Source organism: Bubalus kerabau, chromosome 17 (genome assembly GCF_029407905.1).
Source record: "Bubalus kerabau isolate K-KA32 ecotype Philippines breed swamp buffalo chromosome 17, PCC_UOA_SB_1v2, whole genome shotgun sequence".
Lineage (NCBI taxonomy): Eukaryota > Metazoa > Chordata > Mammalia > Artiodactyla > Bovidae > Bubalus > Bubalus kerabau.
In genome coordinates this window covers 15,120,996-15,139,450 of record NC_073640.1, presented here as the reverse complement: position 1 = coordinate 15,139,450, position 18,455 = coordinate 15,120,996, and the positions used below count along the sequence as shown (strand labels likewise).

Genomic DNA, 18,455 nt, shown 5'->3' with positions numbered 1-18,455 from the left:
GCCCTCACTGCCTGTAAAAAACAAGAGCCCGTATCGCCGGCTTTAGGAAGTTACTGCCATGCTTTCTTCTCCCTAGAAACCCAGAGGAAACAGTATCAGGCCAGCAAGGCTGGGAGGACATGCCGTCCCCACAGACAGCGGCCGGGCCACCCCAGAGAAGTCTTTCGCACACCCCTGAGCCGCCTTTGGCTAACAAAGAGCAGTGTGGTGCTGGCCTCGGTCAGTTTTCTCAAATAAAGCTGTAAAATGGGCCCAGGGTCCTAAGGGAGAGCCCCAGGGCCCAAGGCCACAGCCAGCTTCCCCAGGGAGAGTGTGAGGCCCTGATGCTCTCACATGAAGGCAGGTGGGCAGGCAGGTGGGCGCAACATTGCAGGGGTCCAGGAGCTCAGCTGGGCAGGGCCCCCTAGAAGGGGAGCAGGGCCCACCCCTGAGGGCTCAGAGTCAGCAGGCCTGGGTCCAAGCCCAGCCCCCACACCCACCTGAGCGTGAGCAGCCTTGGAGAAGTCACATGGCCTCTTGGCCTCAGTCTTCTCATCTGTCAAGTGGGGGTAATGGGTGCGGGTTGGAGACTGGTGCTCCTGGAAGATCTAAGTGCAGAAGCTAATGGTTCAGTCAAGAGCATCTCCTGCTCCTTCAGGCCTTGAGGTCGCGTCACCCCGATAGCTCCTCACTGGGCAGGCAGGTAAGCCAGGACATGGCCCCACAAGTCCAGCTGGCCCCCAGGCTTCAGGCCTGGATCCCTGCGGATGATGCTGCTGGAGCAAGTCCCCCACCCCATCCCTGCCCGACTCCCCTATCCGGGACCCCTTCTCACCTGTGAACTCGGAGGGGGAGGGCTATCCCAGTGTCCCCGCCACTACCCCAGGCAGGCTGCCAGGACTGCTACCCACACAGCAGGTGTGGTCCAGCACAGCGCCCACCTCCCATCCTGCGGGGCTCTGTGAGCGGAAGCCCCTATCCCGTGGCCGAGCCCTTGAAAAGCAGAGTCAGGACTTGATACCTAGATGTGGAGAGCACAGAATATATACCTGGAATTATCAACATGGCTTTGGACTGGGTAGCAGGTCACGTCTGGGAGAACTTGATGGGAAAAGCAAGATGGCCTTGAACCGCTAACTGAAACGTGGAAGTCGAGGGTGGCTGGCGAGGACTCGGGAGGGGGCAGGTGTGGGGGACCCAGGGGAGGCAGCAGTCTGAGAGAAGACCCGCGTCCCTGAGCAGGCTATGCCCACCCTGCCCCTCGTGCCCTCTGAGCCTGGGAAAGCAGCAGAGGGAAAAGGGAAGGAAGGAGGAAAGGGGTCGCAGGAGCCCAGGTGCTGTGCAGAACCACATCAGGGAGGTCTGGGCCACGGAACCGCAGTGGCAGGAGCTGCCGGAGGAAGCCATGCTGGGCTCAAAAACAGAGGGAAGAGGCCGCTTTCTCTGAGCCGCTTTGCCGGACTGGACTGATCAGTTTAGAGACTCTCAGAGCAGGGTCCCTGGACCAGCAGCTGCAGCATCACCAGAAAGCTCGCTGGAAATGTGGAGTCTCAGGCCCCACCCCAAGCCCTTCAAATCAGAGATTCTGAGAGGCGGCCAGCCTGCCAGCGTCAATAATGTGAGGGGTTTTCTGTTTCTATGGACATCTCCAGCTTGTTTGGAAACAGCAAAAAATACATGCTCTTATGCACACATAGTAATATATGCACATATATTGTATATACTTATACATAAATATAGACATGTATAGGAATATATATAGTTATAAATCCTGGGTTCGTAAGATTACTTGATAGAGATGTTCTCTTTTACAGCAGTTGAACTTGTGAGTGGCCTTTTTAAAAAATATTTATTTATGTGTTTATGTATTTAGTTGGCTGAGCGGGTCTTGGTTGTGGCACGTGGGATTTTCCGTCTTTGTTTCAGCATGCAGGATCTTTAGCTGTGGCACGTGGCCTCTAGTTCCCTGATCAGCGATGGAACCTGGGCTTCCTGTATTGGAAGTGCAGAGTCTTAGCCACTGGACCACCAGGGAAGTCCCGTGAGTGGTCCTTACAAAAATGCTGAGAAGCCATGTTATTTCTCAGCCTCTGCGTGTTCTTTTAGCCTTGATGTTAAGAATGTTTTTCTGAAATGTAAAATAATGTACAGAAAAGTTTGTTAACTATGAGTGCACGGATCAACGAATCCTCTTAAAGTGACCCCGTCGTGTACGCAGCCCCCCGGACCATGAGAAAGAAGGTGACCTGCCGACCCCCAATCCCCCCACAGCCCCTCCCCGTCACTGTTCCCTGCCCCAGGACCCATGATTCTTTAACAGCCTCGTTTTGGCCCTCCCACTGTATCTCATTCAAACAAGAAATGTATAATCAACACTCTGATTCTACCCATATGACTTGTTAGACGATGAGGCAACATCATCTACTTACATTTATTGGTAAAGACTCCAGCCCCTGCTTTGCTGGGCACCCTCCATCACTGTAACCTGGGGTCCCTGCTCTCACAGTCCCTCTCCCCCTCTGGCCTGTGCTCTCCACTCCCAGAGCCCCTACCTCGTTTGCTTGGGAGCCACCGTCGTGGGTGGAAGAGGACGAGAGTCAGGGTTCAGACCCCATCCCCACGCTCTGCAGCTGGGGGACTCAGTGTGTCACAACAGCCTCAGTCTCCTCATCTGTAAAATGGGCGTCTTGATAGGCCCTCCCTTGCAGGTGGCTGTGAAGGTCAACTCTGTGGGCAGCCCAGCCCCTGCGGAGAGGACGCTGGCGCCGGCCCTGGGGTTGGAGCTCCAGCTCCCTGACTGTACCATGGGCCTGGCAAGAACCCCTCTTACAGGGTCGGGGGAAGAATGACGTCTGTGAAAGGTCTGGCATGTAGGGAAAGACTCTTGCTGCCCCAATGTGTTATTTATGTTATTATTATCATCATCTACCTGGCTCAGGAGGGCCACCTCCTCGAGGCAGGTGGAGGTCACGCAGAGGGCAGCAGGGGAGGCCTGGACCCCCCCACGTCCCCCCTCCATGTGGGAGATAAAGTCTATCAGGGACCATCTGGGCTGGGATGTGTCAGTCGTAACCTGTAGGAGAGCAAATGTGTCATCAGCCAGAGGCCAGCTCCCCGGGGCTGCAGATAACCCAGAGACCCTCATGGACGGCGCTCACCCACAGAGAAGCAGGGAGGCACCCCCCGCTCGGGGCGCCCCATATAGAGCCCTGCCCTCCCCCACTCCCACCTACCCGCCTTCAGCTGGCCTCCGCCCGGCACCAGGAGACACACAAAGACACTCGTGTGATGAGTGAGCCGGAGAGGTGCTGGGTCCCCTTGGCCACTTGGCACACTATAAATCACCACCCTCTGATAAAGCCCAGCTTTCCTCCACCCAGGACCCCAGGCCTGGGAATTCCACCTGCCTTTTGAGATCCACTGAGTGTGTGACCCAGCAACCCCATACACTTTGGAGAGCGACTTGTTCTCCAAAGCCAGGAAGCAAGGGTGTGTGTCAAGTTACTTAAGAGGCAAAAATACAGGAGTCTTACAATAATGGTGATGATTATCATCTCTCCCGTTGTCTCAAAGGGCTAATCTGCCAACCTTCGGTTTAAAAAATGATATTGATTTGTTTTGTAATTCCAAACATCATCCGAGTCCGCAGAGGAGCTGGAAGCCGGGCAGCAGGAATGTTTATGTTGCCGGGCAGACAAGCACCGCCGCCACTGTGGACAACATAGCCTCGCCAAGGCCCGGAGGTGACCGGGCAGGTGAACCTGGGGACGGGCTCATGAGCAGGGGGCGGAGGGAGGAGCCGGGTCTCAGACCTGCTCTGAGGACAGCTGCTGCCCATGTGACTAATGGACCTACATGCAGGCTCCAGGCCAGATAAACGCATCCCCTGGCCAGGCCATTTTTCCTCCGCTATCTCCTGTTGAGGCCACGCTAACACCCCGTCAGCTGCCTCTGATGGATGGGCTCAGGGGGCCCAGCCCACCCCTCGTGCCGACCCTCGGGGAAGCTTGGCAGAAGCAGCCTGCTAATCTTCAAGACTGGTTCTCTTTGGGGGTAAACACCCCCAGACTAGAGATTCTCACAGTCTACAGACACCTATGCACACACACGTGTGCACGCACACATGTCCACACACACACACACACACACACACGCTGCTGTGCTCGGTCAGTCAACTTGTAAAGCTTGAAACTCAGCAAGCTCAGTTCCTAGGAACTTGTCTGAGTTCACAACCCCAGACACTCAGCTCCTTATTAACCCTCTGTGAGTCTATATAGGGGTTGCACTCAAGTTCCCAAGGGACTTCCCCTGTGGCTCAGACGGTTAAGAATCTGCTTGCAGTGCGACAGACCTAGGTTCGATCCCTGAGTCAGAAAGATCTCCTGGAGAAGGGAGTGGCAACCCACTCCAGTACTCTTGCCTGGAGAATCCCATGGACAGAGGAGCCTGGAGGGCTACAGTCCAGGGGGTCGCACAGAGTCAGACATGGCTGAACAACTCACACACTTTCAAGGTGCCCACAGAAGGAGTTGGGATGAGGAGGCTAGCTGACCACCACTTCCCAGGAAAGCCACACCAGCCTGTCCACTTGCCTGCCAACTCAGACCCCAGTGTTTCCTGGGAAAAGCCAGCCAACAGTCCCTGTGCCCCTTAATCCTCAGACAGCCAGAAACAGTACAGCGATCCTGAAGCCTCGTGCCAAACACTCCACCTTCAAGCCATAAACTTCCTGTCAAGCAAAATAGAATGAGCTGCATGGGCTCCAGTTACAAAATGGACGTGGAAGCATCACGTGGCCACTCCAGATAAACAGTGGGCTCCCCAACCGCCCCGGCCGCTCCGCGTTCCATCCATGCCCATTGCAAACCCCACCCCTCGCCCCAGCCGCCTCCGGGGAAATGACAAACACCGGATGGAACCAGTGGGACCCCGGAGGCCGGATGCCCACCATCCAGGACTGTTTATGCAGAGGCCGTCCTGGAAGAAAAATGTGAGAATGCCTTTTCAGAACATGGTGGTGAGCGAGGCCCATCCGGGTGCCAGGGAAGCCACACAATAGGGGCGAGTGCGTAGCGGAAGGACAGGGTTGGGCACGGCCGCCCTGGGGATGGAGTGGCCCCTGCCCTCCGCTTTCGGTCCAGGTTCTACAGAAGGCGCTGGGTCCCGTTCTCCAACTGGTACTCCGTGTTGACCTCCCTCGACCCGGCAATTCATGGGAGCCAAATCCATCATCCCGCTGATTGGCCAGGAAAACACTGAGTTCTGGGCAATGGACACTCAGGTGGACACGCGGTTCCCTTGTGAGAGTCATTTGTACAAGTCCTTGTACCAATACAAGGTACCAAAACAAGTCTGGAAGCAGGTTTTTTATTATTATTTCAGTTCAGAGACTACTTGTTCATTCACAGGCAGGTGAATTTCTCCAAAAAAAGCCCAGTTTGCCTGAGCTCTTGGCCACATCGGCTGCTCAGATGATGCTCCTCACCCTTTCGTAAGGAGGAATCTGGATACACACGGGTCCTCAGGGATCTGCAAGAGAACCAGGCTCCTCGGCAGCATCACCCTCATTAGTCTCCTATCTCACCAAGAACTGAATTTCTTGAGACAGCAGCCCAGAAAAAAAGCCAGTCAATCGATGCTTATGAAAGCTCCATGCACAAGGTGCTACTGGTTAAGACTGACCAATCCCAGAGGCAAGCGCTGGTTGCTCCTTGGACTGAGAAATCTCACCTTGGATTTCCAGAAGACTAGCTTTGGGGGCTCCTCAGATACCGTGTTTCAAGTAAGGGCTCTGCCTTCCTATTGATCGTAGCTCTGTGATTGTGGCCACATGAACTTGCCCCTCTCTGCCTGGGTCTTCTCTGCAAAATGGAGATAACAATCATGTTTACCCCTCGCCAGCGGCCGGTTGTGGGAGCCGAATGAGAAGATGCTCGTAAAACTCACAGCCTTGCTCTCGACCCCACAGATCCGCATTGGACAGAGGTGGGGTCGGGCTGCATCTCACAGACCCCAGCCTCACAAGTCTATCTCTCTCCCTCACAGGAGTCCAAGCTCTGCTCCGCAAAGCCCACAGCGGGCAGAGCTCCCTCCATCCTGCTCTCCCCCACCTCGCATGTCCTCATCCGCTGGGTCCACAAAGGGACACAGCACATCCAGAACCACACCATCCCATCTCAGCCCGCCGGCCAGCACCGTTCACATGACCACATCCACTGCAAGGCAGGTTAGAAAGGGGGGTCTCTATTTGGGACCATCATTTCCCTCGCTTGAATTTGGGAGTGCTATTCTTCAGGGAAAGGGAAGATGGATATCAGGGGCCTGCAGACAGTCTACTCAGTCTATGAGATAAGTATTGTTGTCCCCATTTTACAGATGAAGATGCCGAGGCTCAGAGAGATAAAGGGCACTGCCCCAAAACACACAGCTTCTTACATCCGAGCCTCACCCATGGGGCTGCACCGCCCCCTAAGCAGTGGTCACAAGGGGCCTGTTTTCTCCACACTAACTCATGAGTCTCGGTGAACAAACAGGGCGGTCATCTGGGAGCAAGGGGAGGTTTGCAGGCCGGCCTCCATATGTCACTAGGCCTCCCAGGAAGAGACCGCAACTGCCCAGGGTGGCAGGGCGGCCTCGGGAATGCGGCTGCTCCAAGGCGGCCCAGGAGGCCCTCTCCACACGGGCCGGTTGTTTTTGGAGTCTCCAGGGATTAAGAGAGCAGAGAGGGAGCCTTTCCTGAGGAGCTGAGGGTCCTCCACCCTACTCCAGCCCAAGCGCTGTCCTCCCCAAGCCTCGCTGGGCAGCGTCTGGTGGGGCAGCAGGGGCAGGGAAGGGGCAACCCTGGACCCCTGCTCCTCTCTGAGCTGACGTGGCCGGCGGCTCATCACTTCACCCACTGGGCCCATGGCCAGGCGCCCCGCGCGCATCATTAACTCTCGAGGACTGGCAGCAGCCCCACGTGGCTGCACCGCCACCATGCCTTCCCCAGCAAGAAATGACTCCGGTGGCCCTGGAGGGGCTTGGAAGCCAGGTCGCCAGGCACCTGTCTACCGGCCTCATCCCACACGGAGCCACCGTCTTCTTCATTGAGGGCAAGCTCAGTGGCCACACAGCTCCAGGCGCCCTTCCCTGTAAAGGCTTTTACACGGGTGTTCTGGAGCCACCCCGTGAACAGGTCTCAGGAAATTGAAGAGATTCATGTTCTGTGGCCACGCTGGGTGTTCAGCCCGGACAACCTGCGTGCAGACTGTGATCCTGGCCTTCCTGGCTGTGCTTCCCATTGAGACAGCCCCCCACCCCCACTCCACGGCCTCAGTCTTCTCGTCTGTGACCTGGGGATGTGAGTGACCATTGGGCGGGGCTGCTGGAAGAAAGCTGTCTCTTCAGTGCTGGCAGTGGTGGGCACTGGCATCTTTGTCTTTCTCTTGAGCTTTCCTTTACATTTGAAACGAGATCAAAGCTTAAAATAATTAAATGCACGGAAGGAGAGATGGAGGTAGATCTACAGATTAAGGAAACCTCAGTGTCACCCTTGACCCTTGAGATTTAAAGCCTGGTGCTTGCCCCCCGAGAAGCTGGTCTGGGACACAAATAGCCGCAACCCAGGGAGAGGGGGCGGGGGTGGCTCGGCACCAGCCCTGAGCCCAGACGGCCCTTGCGCGAGGCTGCAGAGGAGGCCTGGCTCCTTGAAACCAAACAGCGCCTGTTGCAAGAACATCACTTCCCCCCGTGAGGAGACCGAACCTCAGGGGGGCCAGGGTTATGGGTCACCCCCTCCTCGGTGGAGGCTAGGATCCACCCGCTGTGGGCTCAGTCCTGAGCCCCTGTTCCCAGGGGAATCAAGGGGCCAGGCGGTGGTGTCTGAGCTGCCTGCCGACACTCACGGAGACCGACGTAGCCGGGGCAGGTGGGGCGGGGGCCGCGGTGTGGGACTTGCCCAAGGCGTCCATCCCAGGGGAGACGGAGCAGAGGTCTGCATCCACCAGCCCCGACCTGTCCCAGGCTCGGGGCGCCCTTTCTGGTCTGCCTGTGGCCAGGCCTTCTCTGAAGCCTCAGGCTGACTCCAGGTACACGGGGAGGAGGCCAGAGGTTCATCAGGAGGCTGGAGGGCCAAGGGGTGGACACAGGGCAGCCCTGCGTGTGGCCGCGTGTCTGCTCCTGGCGCACTCGCCCTTTCTGTGTCCCTCCCTTCGCCACACTCTCCTAAGTCTTAGTATCTTTGATGATAAGAAAAGAGCAACAGAAGTCATTGTGAATTCTTACAAAAACACAAGAACTGTTTGCCTCAAATTTCTCCCCAGGAGAGTCGGCTCGCAGTGGGGGTGCTTGGGCACAGCTTCCTTCCAACCAGGTCCTGCCTCTGGCCTCCCGCCCCCCCGCCACCGCCCTGCCTCCCCAGACACCTGTGGCCCATCGGGTGACACGTCATTGTGTATTTGAACAAGCAGCGGTGTCCATCAGCAGCCTGAGGCCACCACTGCCCGGCTGTGATGACCCGGTCCTGACCAGGCCCCTTTTAGACAGAAATTCCTCACTTGCTGATGGTCAGGATTGGACTGACCCCCACATGGGAGTTTCCCTTTTCGATTCTGGGATGTTGAAATGATTAAACATCGCCTGGGGTGGGGTGTGGGGCATCCATGGTGAGTGAGGGTCTGTACCGCTTGGGGGCTGGGGGTCTCCACACAGAGAAACGAGTCCCTTCTCCTCCCAGGCCCCAGCCAACCTGGGGACAGGCGACAGAGAGAACAAGGCATCAGGCCAACCCAGAGAATTCCAAACCAGCTCATGGGAAACCACTTGTGCCTTTTCTCCCGACACAGAACCAGGGTCATCCCCTGATCAGAATAAATTGAGAGCCAGTTCCCTGGAACTCTGTGTCTCAGGGGATGGAGGCTGAACCCGAAACCCTGCAGGAACCAGTCATGCCACGTGACCTCGGGCAACTGACTTAAATTCTCTGCCTTCGTTTCATCCTCTGAAAAAAAAATGGAGACAATGAAATCGGCTACTGATACAAATTTTTAGAACAGCTGATCTTGTGACTGTCATCAAATAACAGGGCAAGGCCAGTAAGTGGGGCCATGGTGGCTGTGGTGGGGATTTGATGAGTTGCAGTGTTTGGAGAACTCAGAAGTTGGCTTGACACAGAGCTTGGCCCTCAAGTAGTTATTATTATTAGCGCCACGGTCACTGTGAGGCAGACTGTGGTGGAGGAGAAAGACTACTGGCTTTGGAGACTGAGAAATCTGTGGGCTCAGCCGCTTGCTGTGTCTTTAGGAGAATCGCCTAACCTCTCTGCTCTTAGTTCTTCATCCATACCTTTGTTTTGTTTTGGGGGCAGATATGAACTCCGGGAGTTGGTGATGGACAGGGAGGCCTGGTGTGCTGCGATTCATGGGGTCGCAAGGAGTCAGACACAACTGAGTGACTGAACTGAAGATAATGCAGCATTTTTAAAAATGTATAGCATGGATGTTTGGGTGGTAACATGATTTTAGGTGATGAGTGGGCAGACTTTTTTATTTTAATGGTAAATGTATTTCTTTTCATGCTTATTAGGAGAAAATGCAGAATTAAGTACCAAACCCATCCTTTTTCAGGAATCGTTACTGGGACCGAGACTCCTTTTACATATGCTTGAATGTCTTCTATACTGAATCTATTTATAGAAAACTATTAGTAAAAAGTACAGGGGGCACCAAACACACAGCAGGAGTGGGGGAGGCCGTGCCTGGGTGAAGGTAGGCTCGTGCTCTGCGTAGCCCCTGGAGCGCCAGCATCCCCGCGGCTGCGGCTGCACCTCTCCGCTTCTCACCCGCACGGGGCATTGCTCCACCCTGCTGCCGAGGGGCGCGTGGGAGCTCCTCACTTCCCATCCAGCACCTCGGGGGCACAGCACTGAGGGTCCCCAGGGGGCTGAGCCCCGGCTGCCCGCACACTTCCTAACGACCTTTTCAGCATCCCTTGGCCTGTGGCCCCTTCTCCATCTTTGCTCAGCAAGGTAACATCTTCAAGTCTCTCTTCTATCTTTCAAGGACCCTTATGATTGTACTGGACCTCCTCAGATAATCTAAGATAATCTCTCTATCTTCTTGTCTTTTTTGTTTAAATATTTTATTGAAGTGTGGTTGATTTACACTGTTGTGTTAACTTCTGTCCAGCAAAGTGACTCAGCTATACATATATATTCCTTTTCATATTCTTTTCCATTCTGGTTTATCACAGGGTATTGAGTACAGTCTCCTGTGCTCTATAGCAGTACCTTGTTTATCCATTCTATATGCAATAATTTACATCTACTAACCCCGAACTCTCACTCCATGCTTCCCCCAACTGCCTCCCCCATGGCAACCAGAAGTCTGTTGTCCGTCCGTGCGTCTGTTTCTGTTTCATAAATGTGTCTATTTGTGTTGTGTTTTGGATTCCATGTATAAGTGAGACTGTGTTTGTCTTTCTCTTTCTGACTTATTTCATTTAGTATGATAATGTCTGGGTCCATCCGTGTTGCTGCAAATGGCATTTTTTCACTTTTTATGGCTGAGTGGTACTCCGTCGTCTGTCTGTCCTACATCATCTCTATCCGTTCCTCCGGTAATAGACATTCAGGCGGTCTCCCTGTCTTAGCAACTATAAGTACTGCTGCTATGAACACAGTAGTGCATGTATGTCTTCCAATTATAGTTTTGTCTGGATGTATGCCCAGGAGTGGGATTGCTGGATCATATGGTAGTTCTAGTTTTTTAAGGAGCCTCCATACTGTTCTCCATAGTGGCTGCATCAATTTACATTCCCACCAAGAGTACAAGGGGGCTTCCCTTTTCTCCACACCTTTTCCAGCATTTGTTTTTTGTAGACTTTTTTTTTTAATTTTATTTTATTTTTAAACTTTACATAACTGTATTAGTTTTGCCAAATATCAAAATGATTTTAATGGTGGCCATTCTGACCAGTGTGAGATGGTACCTCATTGTAGTTTTGATTTGCATTTTTCTAATAATTAGCCATGTTGAGTATCTTCTCGTGTGCTTTTGGCCATCTGCATGTCTTTGGGGACCATTATCCTGCCAGCCACAGGATTCCTGGATCACACTCCCCCCAAAAGCTATCTGCTCCCAAATCCTTATCTCAGGCAATGCTTCTGGGGACCCAACCCCCACCCCGAGACAAAGCACACCACCACTCAGCCTCAAGGGTCCCCTGTCCTGTGCTCTTGGGAGACCATGTGAGACTTCTGCATGTGGAATTGACATCACACTCTATGACTCCCTCTCGGAGCCAAACACACCCACTGGAAGCCACTTTCCCAGAAACTCTTGAGTTTCAGCTGCAGGAATATGAAGTTTTATTTCAAAGTTACCCTGATGGCCTGTTTACCTAAAAGAAAGACCCTAAACAATATTGACTGCTTTCCCCCAAACTTCTCAGAGCCCCTGTCTCCAGTAGCAGCATTAAGTCCAGTAGGTCCCCGAGCCCTTGGCAGTCAGGCATGTATTTGGGACAGAACAGATTCCCTGCTCAGCTGAGGTGGGGAAACAATAGGAAACGGGGTCCTTGTTGTGAGAAGGGAAGATTTTTTTCCCCAAGCTCTGGACTTGGGAGTGGAGTCTGGTTGCCCCGGCTTTAAAACCCAGCTCTTCTCCTTCTTAGCAAAGAGAAACTTCATTTCCCCAAGCCTCCATTTTCCCACCTGTAAAATGGGGTGATAACATTCACCCAGCTCCAGGGGTGATATTCAGAGTGTCTAGCAGCTCACACAGAACAGGCATCAAAGATTCCAAGCAGGGCCAGGCATAAACAACCTATACGGGAAGCCAGCACCGTGAGCAGAGCACCCGCCTCGCCCATGCCAGGACCTTCTTGAGGACGTGATGAGAGCTCGGGCAATGCAGCGTGTCCTCCAGCAGCGGGGCCACAATGACCTGCCCTCATCCTACCAAGGCCATCAGGTCACATCGCTATGCTGAGGACAAGTTCCTCCACTGGAGGCAAATTAAGCCTTTCCTAAAGCAAGTCCTAGCAACCACAGGGAGGCCAGACCTTGCTGACCATGCCGGGACCAGGCAGCAGAGGCCGCTACGCTCGAGGGAAAGCAGAGTCAGGTCCCAGCTCCACCACGTCTGGACTTTATCTTGAAAATCAGGACACGTCTCACTTAGGCTTGCCCCAAATTGCTCAATGCACACATCAGATCTTGGCATCGGCTGTCTGGACAGAGGGCCATGTGGAGAGGAGTCTCTGAAGCCAGGGTCCGGGGTGGGGATGGGGTGTGCGTGCAGGGCAGTTGCTCCCCTACTCCTCAAAGGGCAGCTGGCTGGGCTCCAAAGGTGGGGGAGACTCGGGGACAGTGTGACCTGGAGCTCGGCGAGGCCAACATCTGCAGATCCTGTCCAAGCCGCAGCCAGAGCCCAGCTGTCCTATTCTGTCCTGTTACCTATTAGGGGACACAAACCCTGCAGAGACCCGGCCTGGCTTTGGAAACCCAATGTGGGTGATTCCTACACCCTGAGTCACGCCGGGAAGAAAGCCTTGGTGGGCCACGTTGCACAGGGCGGGTTCCTGTTTCCCATTTGTCTTTCCACATTCTCATCCTGTTTTGGGCCTGCGGTAAGGTGGGGTACGGAGACAGGGCAGGCCCTCACCTTGGGGATCCTGGCAGGGAAAATGACGGATGGGACACGTGCCACCCCTGCTGGCCTCATGGGAGTCATCCCCGGGGGATGGGGGAGGCAGGGAACCTCCCCTGCAGGCAGCTTGGGAGGAGGGGTTGGGGCTCAGAGCCCACCCTGCGGCTCCATCCCTAAGTTCCTCAGAGAGGTCAGCCACGGAGTCACACACAGCCACAAACAATTTGCGTGCAGAACCCTTTATATATATTATCACATATGATTTTATTCAGTCTTCACAGTACACCCGCAGCAGAAGCCAAGGCCCAGAGAGGTTATGTAACTCACCCAAGGACACACAGCCAGCAAGTAGTGGAGCCTGGACTTGCCATCTGGCCCAGGAGATGCTAAAGCCCCCAGGACACACAGAGGGGGTGGAGCTGTAGACACACCGTGCGTCCTCTTTGAGGAGCTCAGTGGACGATGTGTCTCAGGCAGAGGCACATCAGAAGTGCATCAGACAGAGAGACCAGAGTGTGGTCGTTCACAGGAGACGCTGTTTGCTCAAAAGCAAGGGCTTTTTGAGGGAAATGAGATCCTGGGACCAGGAGATCCCGACGCCAGGGCCAGGCCCTCTGACCACGGATCCCCCAGCTGAAAGCCCGTGCTCTGGTTCCCAGTCTAAGTGAATGCCGGCCGGCACCGTCCCTTTCAGGGCTCGAAACATCCAACTGCCGGCGCCAAGGTCTCCACACTGCGTGGTGCCGCCCCTCATCATGCTTGTCCGTTTGGAAATCAGGTCTCTGCTGAGGTGGTCAGTTACAATGAGGTTGTGCTAGGTGAGACTGAGCACTAAATGCATTGACTGCCATCCTGATGCGAAGGCCGCATGAAGACACCACGGTGGGGGCCTGGGGTGGGGGTGGTGGAGAAGCCACGTGAGGATGGAGGCAGAGGTCAGGGTGGTGCAGCCACAGCCAAGTGACGCCCGGGGGAGAGCTGGCAGCCTCGCAAAGCTGTGAGCCAGGCCAGGAGGGCCTCCTCCTAGAGCCATCAGAGCGACCCTGTGACACAGATTGCAGACTCCCGGCCTCCAGCTTGTGACAGCAGCCTGAGCACAGGTAAACTTGAGGCGTTAACAGCCCTCAGAGCAGCCCTCAGCCGACGACACGTGAGAGCCGATGAGTAGATATGGGCCCCTCACCCCATGGGTGGGACGGTCCACTTCCTAAAGCCGTAGTGGGAAGCATCTTTACCACTCACTCCTATTGGTGAGAGCTAGTCACGTGACCCCTGTGATGCAGAGAAGTCTGGGAAATGTAGTCCCTGGCCAGGCATGCCGCCTAAGGAGCTCTATGGAAAGGGGGGCAGTTTTTGGAAGAAGACGACTAGCCATGGATACATAATAAGTATTTGCTTGATTAATTAACTAGTGTATTAACTAATGAATGAGCAAACAAACCAGTTGGAAAGGCCCATTTCATAAATGGAGGCTGGACACTGAACTGCCTTGTGTGTGCGTGCTAAGTCACTGCAGTCGTGTCTGCCTCTTTGCAACCCCACGGACTATCGCCCTCCAGGCTCGTCTGTCCATGGGATCCTCCAAGCAAGGATACCTCAGAGGGGTGCCATGCCATGCTGAGCTGCCTCCCGACGGTTTGCAACCCCACAGACTACCACATGCCAGGCTCCTCTGTCCATGGGATTCTCCAAGCAAGGATACTGCAGTGGGGTGCCACGCCTTGCTGAGCTGCCTCAAGGACCCTCAGATCGAACATTCTGGGCCACAGATCTGGAAGAGAGCCTGACGTGGGCCCCGTCAGCCCCCTGCCTTCTTCCCTCCCTACACCAGGTGCTTCACCCACTGGCAGGGCCTTCCAGGGGTCCCGGAGGCCAGCCCGCCTGCCGCTGCCTTTCCCATGTGGAGAAGTAGGCCCAGGGTGGCGTGGGGACAGGCCAGGGTCACGAGGAGAGTTTGTCAGTGAGGAGCCAGGCCCCTGGCTGCCTGACCCCAGGCCAGTGCCTGGGCCACTCAATAGCCGCTGGACCCTCATTGTTCAGCTAATTACTGCAAGTCCAGGCCTGTGCAGCGTCTGTGTGGGGACGCTGTGTAAACATTTCCTCTTAGGCAGCGCAGGAAATGAAGGGATGATGAGGTCAAGTGACTTAACTGGGCCCCTGCCGCCCTGCCCATCATCTCAGCCCCCACCCGAGCATGCCTGCGGCCCTTCCCAGGGCTTCTGAGTCAGGTCAGAGGGACAGCCAAGGGGCTGTGGGCCCTCCATCACCTCCTGAGCCTGGACCGGGGAACCCTGGGGTTGAACCCTGCCCTGCACTTCCTGGCTGGGTGCTCTTGGGAAAGTTGCTCAACCTCTCTGAGCTCTCATTTCCTTCTCTGCCAAGTCCCTTCCTCCCTCATGGAGTTGTGAGGATCGAATGACACCATGTGGGCAAAGCATTTGGCACAGGCCCTGACAGTGGGTTCTCACTCTTTTCCTAATTTCTAAGCTCTTTTGAAAAGATTAGTCACTGAACTCTAGACTTTAAAATAGGTAATTGTGTGAATTTCACTATAAATGTGAAATTTATATTTATATTTCATTTCAAATAAATGTGACTTTCACCCCAATTTAAAAAGATTATGTTTTAGATTTTTTCTCCACTGTCCCACCATCACATACATACTTATACACACTCAAAACTCACACATCCACATACTCTCTCTCTCATTCAATTGTTATCACTTTGGGAACTCACAACACCCCTGTAGAGGTATACACCCATCCTGGGTAAACTGAGGCTCAGAGAAACAAGCCACTGGAGGTCACCGTCCAGTTAGTGGCAGGGCCAAGAGCCAGCCTCAGTTCCACTCCAGAGCTGGAAATAAACACTGACTGCAGATCCACCCAGGTCTGCCCCGAGTCTCACACAATCCAGGCATTTATGAAGTGCCTCCAAGGCCTGCCCTATCCCAGGCACTGGGCTTAGAGCCCTCCCCTCCCTACGGACCTTTGTGTTCAAAGGAACTTCAAGATGAGTCAATCTGGCACCCCATTTAAAGAAAAGGAAACAGACCAGAGAGGTTAAGTGACTAGCCCAAGGTCACACAGCTAATTAGTACCAGACCAGACACACAGCTGAGGCTTCCTGTTCCCCCACCCTCTCCCTGGCCAGGGCAGCCCATGGCCTTGCTGCAGACATCTCCTGGGGAATTCTGCTCCAAAGACAGAGCCCTGCGGCTGTGACGCAGACAGGCAGGCAGGCCGGCAATGATGGGCTGCAGCAGACCCGACGGACTTTGAGAAGTCTTGAGATAACAAGCTCCACTCCTGGCTCCTCAGAATCTGAGAGCCATGCCACAGGTCTCTGTGTGTCCTAAAAAGAGAAGAGTCACTTTGAAGCTTAGGAGGAGACAGTTTCCCAAGTGCCTGTGTATCAGATCAAGTCATTCTCCCCCTCATGTGGACTGTGGGATTTTTGAAAAAAATATTTCCCATTAAACTTAAAAATAAGTTCAAAGAGAAAAAAAGAAACAAGCCCTTCTGAGCAAGGCAAGGATCTCAAGCTGTCAGGAGTTGGCTGCCCTCTGCTGGACAAAAGGGGCACGGCCACTTCATAATCAGCCCTTCGACACCCCCGTTAGCCTGGATCTGACATGAGGGTAGCTGTGCTTGTCACACGTGGGCTTGCCTTCTCTCCGTAACTAACAGCGACTCAAGAGATCAGAAAGGCGTTCAGTGCATGATCTGTGCTGTTCACTCACTCATCCGTTCACCCGGCCACACATTTTGATTGACCGGCTACTGTCTGTTGAGCCACATCCTGGGATGCTCTACAGAGCCAACGCATTCCAGAGGGGACCACAGATGACAAGCATATTAAAAACTAACAGACAAAGCAAATTAACAACAGGAAAAAAAAAAAAGCCAAGTGGCTGTAAATGCTGTGACGTTAAATCACAGAAGCAAGTAAGGGGCCGTGGGGGCCTCACGGAGCACAGACTGAATGCAGTGAGGAGTGGAGTCACGTGGGGGGAGCAGCAGTCCCAGCAGAGGGCACAGCCAGAGCGAATGTGGGGCGGACAGAGCGCGTCTGCCTGGTCAGAGGAGAGTAAGGGGCTGGCTGGCTGGATGAGGGATGGAGAAGGCGGGGACACAGAGGATGGGGCCATTGCCCACAGCTCCCCTGACATCTGAATCAGAGTGGTGCAAACTTGTGTCCTCTGTCCAGACCATGGACAAAGGAAGCAGGGGCTCTTTGCACTAGGGAGACCCCCCAAGGACTGCTCCTTGGAGGAGCTTGGGGGTGAGAGCAGGCCTGCACATGTCTCCTTCAGCAGGGAGTCCCAGGGCCCCCCGCTCAGGAATGAGGCAAACCTGGAAAAGAACCTGATATGTAGCCTTCCCCCCACTCATGGGGAAGGGGTTGGGGGCACCACTCACGTCAGGAAGAGCCAGCTAGATTCTAAACCTCAGCACAGGATGGATTGGGGCTGGTTTCCCTGTGGTCTGCGTCCCGCCACACCCCCCCAGGGAGGGGGCCCCTGTGGCAGCCAGGGCACCCAGAGGCTGAGCGGTGGAGTGGGGATGAGCGGTGGAGTGGGGAGGGCCTCAGCAGGAGGCTACAGGCCCACTGCGCTGAGCACAGGCGCCTGTGTCCCACGCTCGGCTTCCTCTCAGGAAGGGGCCTGCCTCCCTCCAGCTCGGGTCACGATGATGAATGGAGGGCAGCTGACCCCTGGCCCCAGGGTCAGGCACCCACGTGTACCCACGGCCAGGCAGCACCTGAGCAGCCCGCAGGTGGGCACCTGGTCCCTGTGAGTGGTGGCGGGGAGGGCAGGGTTCCGCCCCATTCCTTCCTCCTCCCCAGAGCTGCCTTCCCTTGAGGCAAAGCAAAGAGTGGCCCCGGCCGGGGGTCATCCACATAGCCGAGGCCAGAGGGAAATTCAGAGTCTCAGGCCCACCCACCCTCTGAACGTGCTCACCCCCGTGGTCCCAGTGCACTGGGCAGGTGAGACCAGCCTGTGCCCTGCCAGCCTCTCCTGGCTCCTGTGTCATCCTCACTGAGGGCTCCAGGCAGCCCACGAGAGTCAGCTCTGGGCGATGCCAGGTGCCCATCCATCCACCCTGCCGAGGCCCGGATACTCCAGCGCCAGGGCCCACCCCACCCCCCGCCCTCTCCCTGCCACCAGCACCCAGGCCTTCCAGGCAGCCCCAGAAGGCAGCAGGGCTGCCACGCCAGCTCACAGCCGCCAGCGCTTCCCAGCAGGCCCGAGGTGAAAGCGCTCCTCAAGCACTGACATGTGAATGTCCGGAAGGAAGAGGTGCCAGCTATGCCGGGACACCCTGGCTCCACCGCCTCAGGGTCCAGGCAGCCCCAGGGCCAGCCCGGCACAAGGGCACTCACCAAGTGGCTGAAAGGTTGTGGGAACAAGGTGTGGCCATGACACGCAGGGTATGTGAGGGCCTGGCTGAAATCGTGTGCTGGCTTTGGGACCCCCGAGGTGCAGCCTGCGGACCCCAGGGCAAGAAGCGGGCAGTCAGCCCCCGGCCAGGCCTGTGGTCAGCCAGCAACTCAGCTGGAGACTGCTCCCACAGGCTGAGCCCTCAGCACGTGCAGGCACTTGCCTTGAGGGTTATCTGCCCTCAGATGAGTCTTTCAAACGTTGATTATGAAATTTTTCAAATTGAGAAAATGAATAATAAAAGTGAATGGTTCCCATATATCCACAACTTCGACTCAACAATTACAATCTTTTTGCCTAATCCTCTTCTCATCTGAGGGTTGGAGAGGTGTGTTGAGCGTTTTAGATTGTCTGGCGGACAGCAGGACCCTTTCACCCTAAATACCGCTGCATGCATCGCCAGAAAG

General features: G+C 55.1%; 1 long non-coding RNA gene across 1 annotated transcript; it reads right to left on the bottom strand.

The window, feature by feature from the left end:
• Nucleotides 1-15,671: 15,671 nt before the first annotated feature.
• Nucleotides 15,672-18,155, bottom strand: LOC129632062 (uncharacterized). Its single transcript, XR_008704292.1, has 2 exons — nt 17,991-18,155; nt 15,672-15,959 (listed from the first exon to the last, which is right to left on the bottom strand). It is a non-coding gene; the product is annotated as an uncharacterized LOC129632062 (long non-coding RNA).
• Nucleotides 18,156-18,455: the final 300 nt, after the last annotated feature.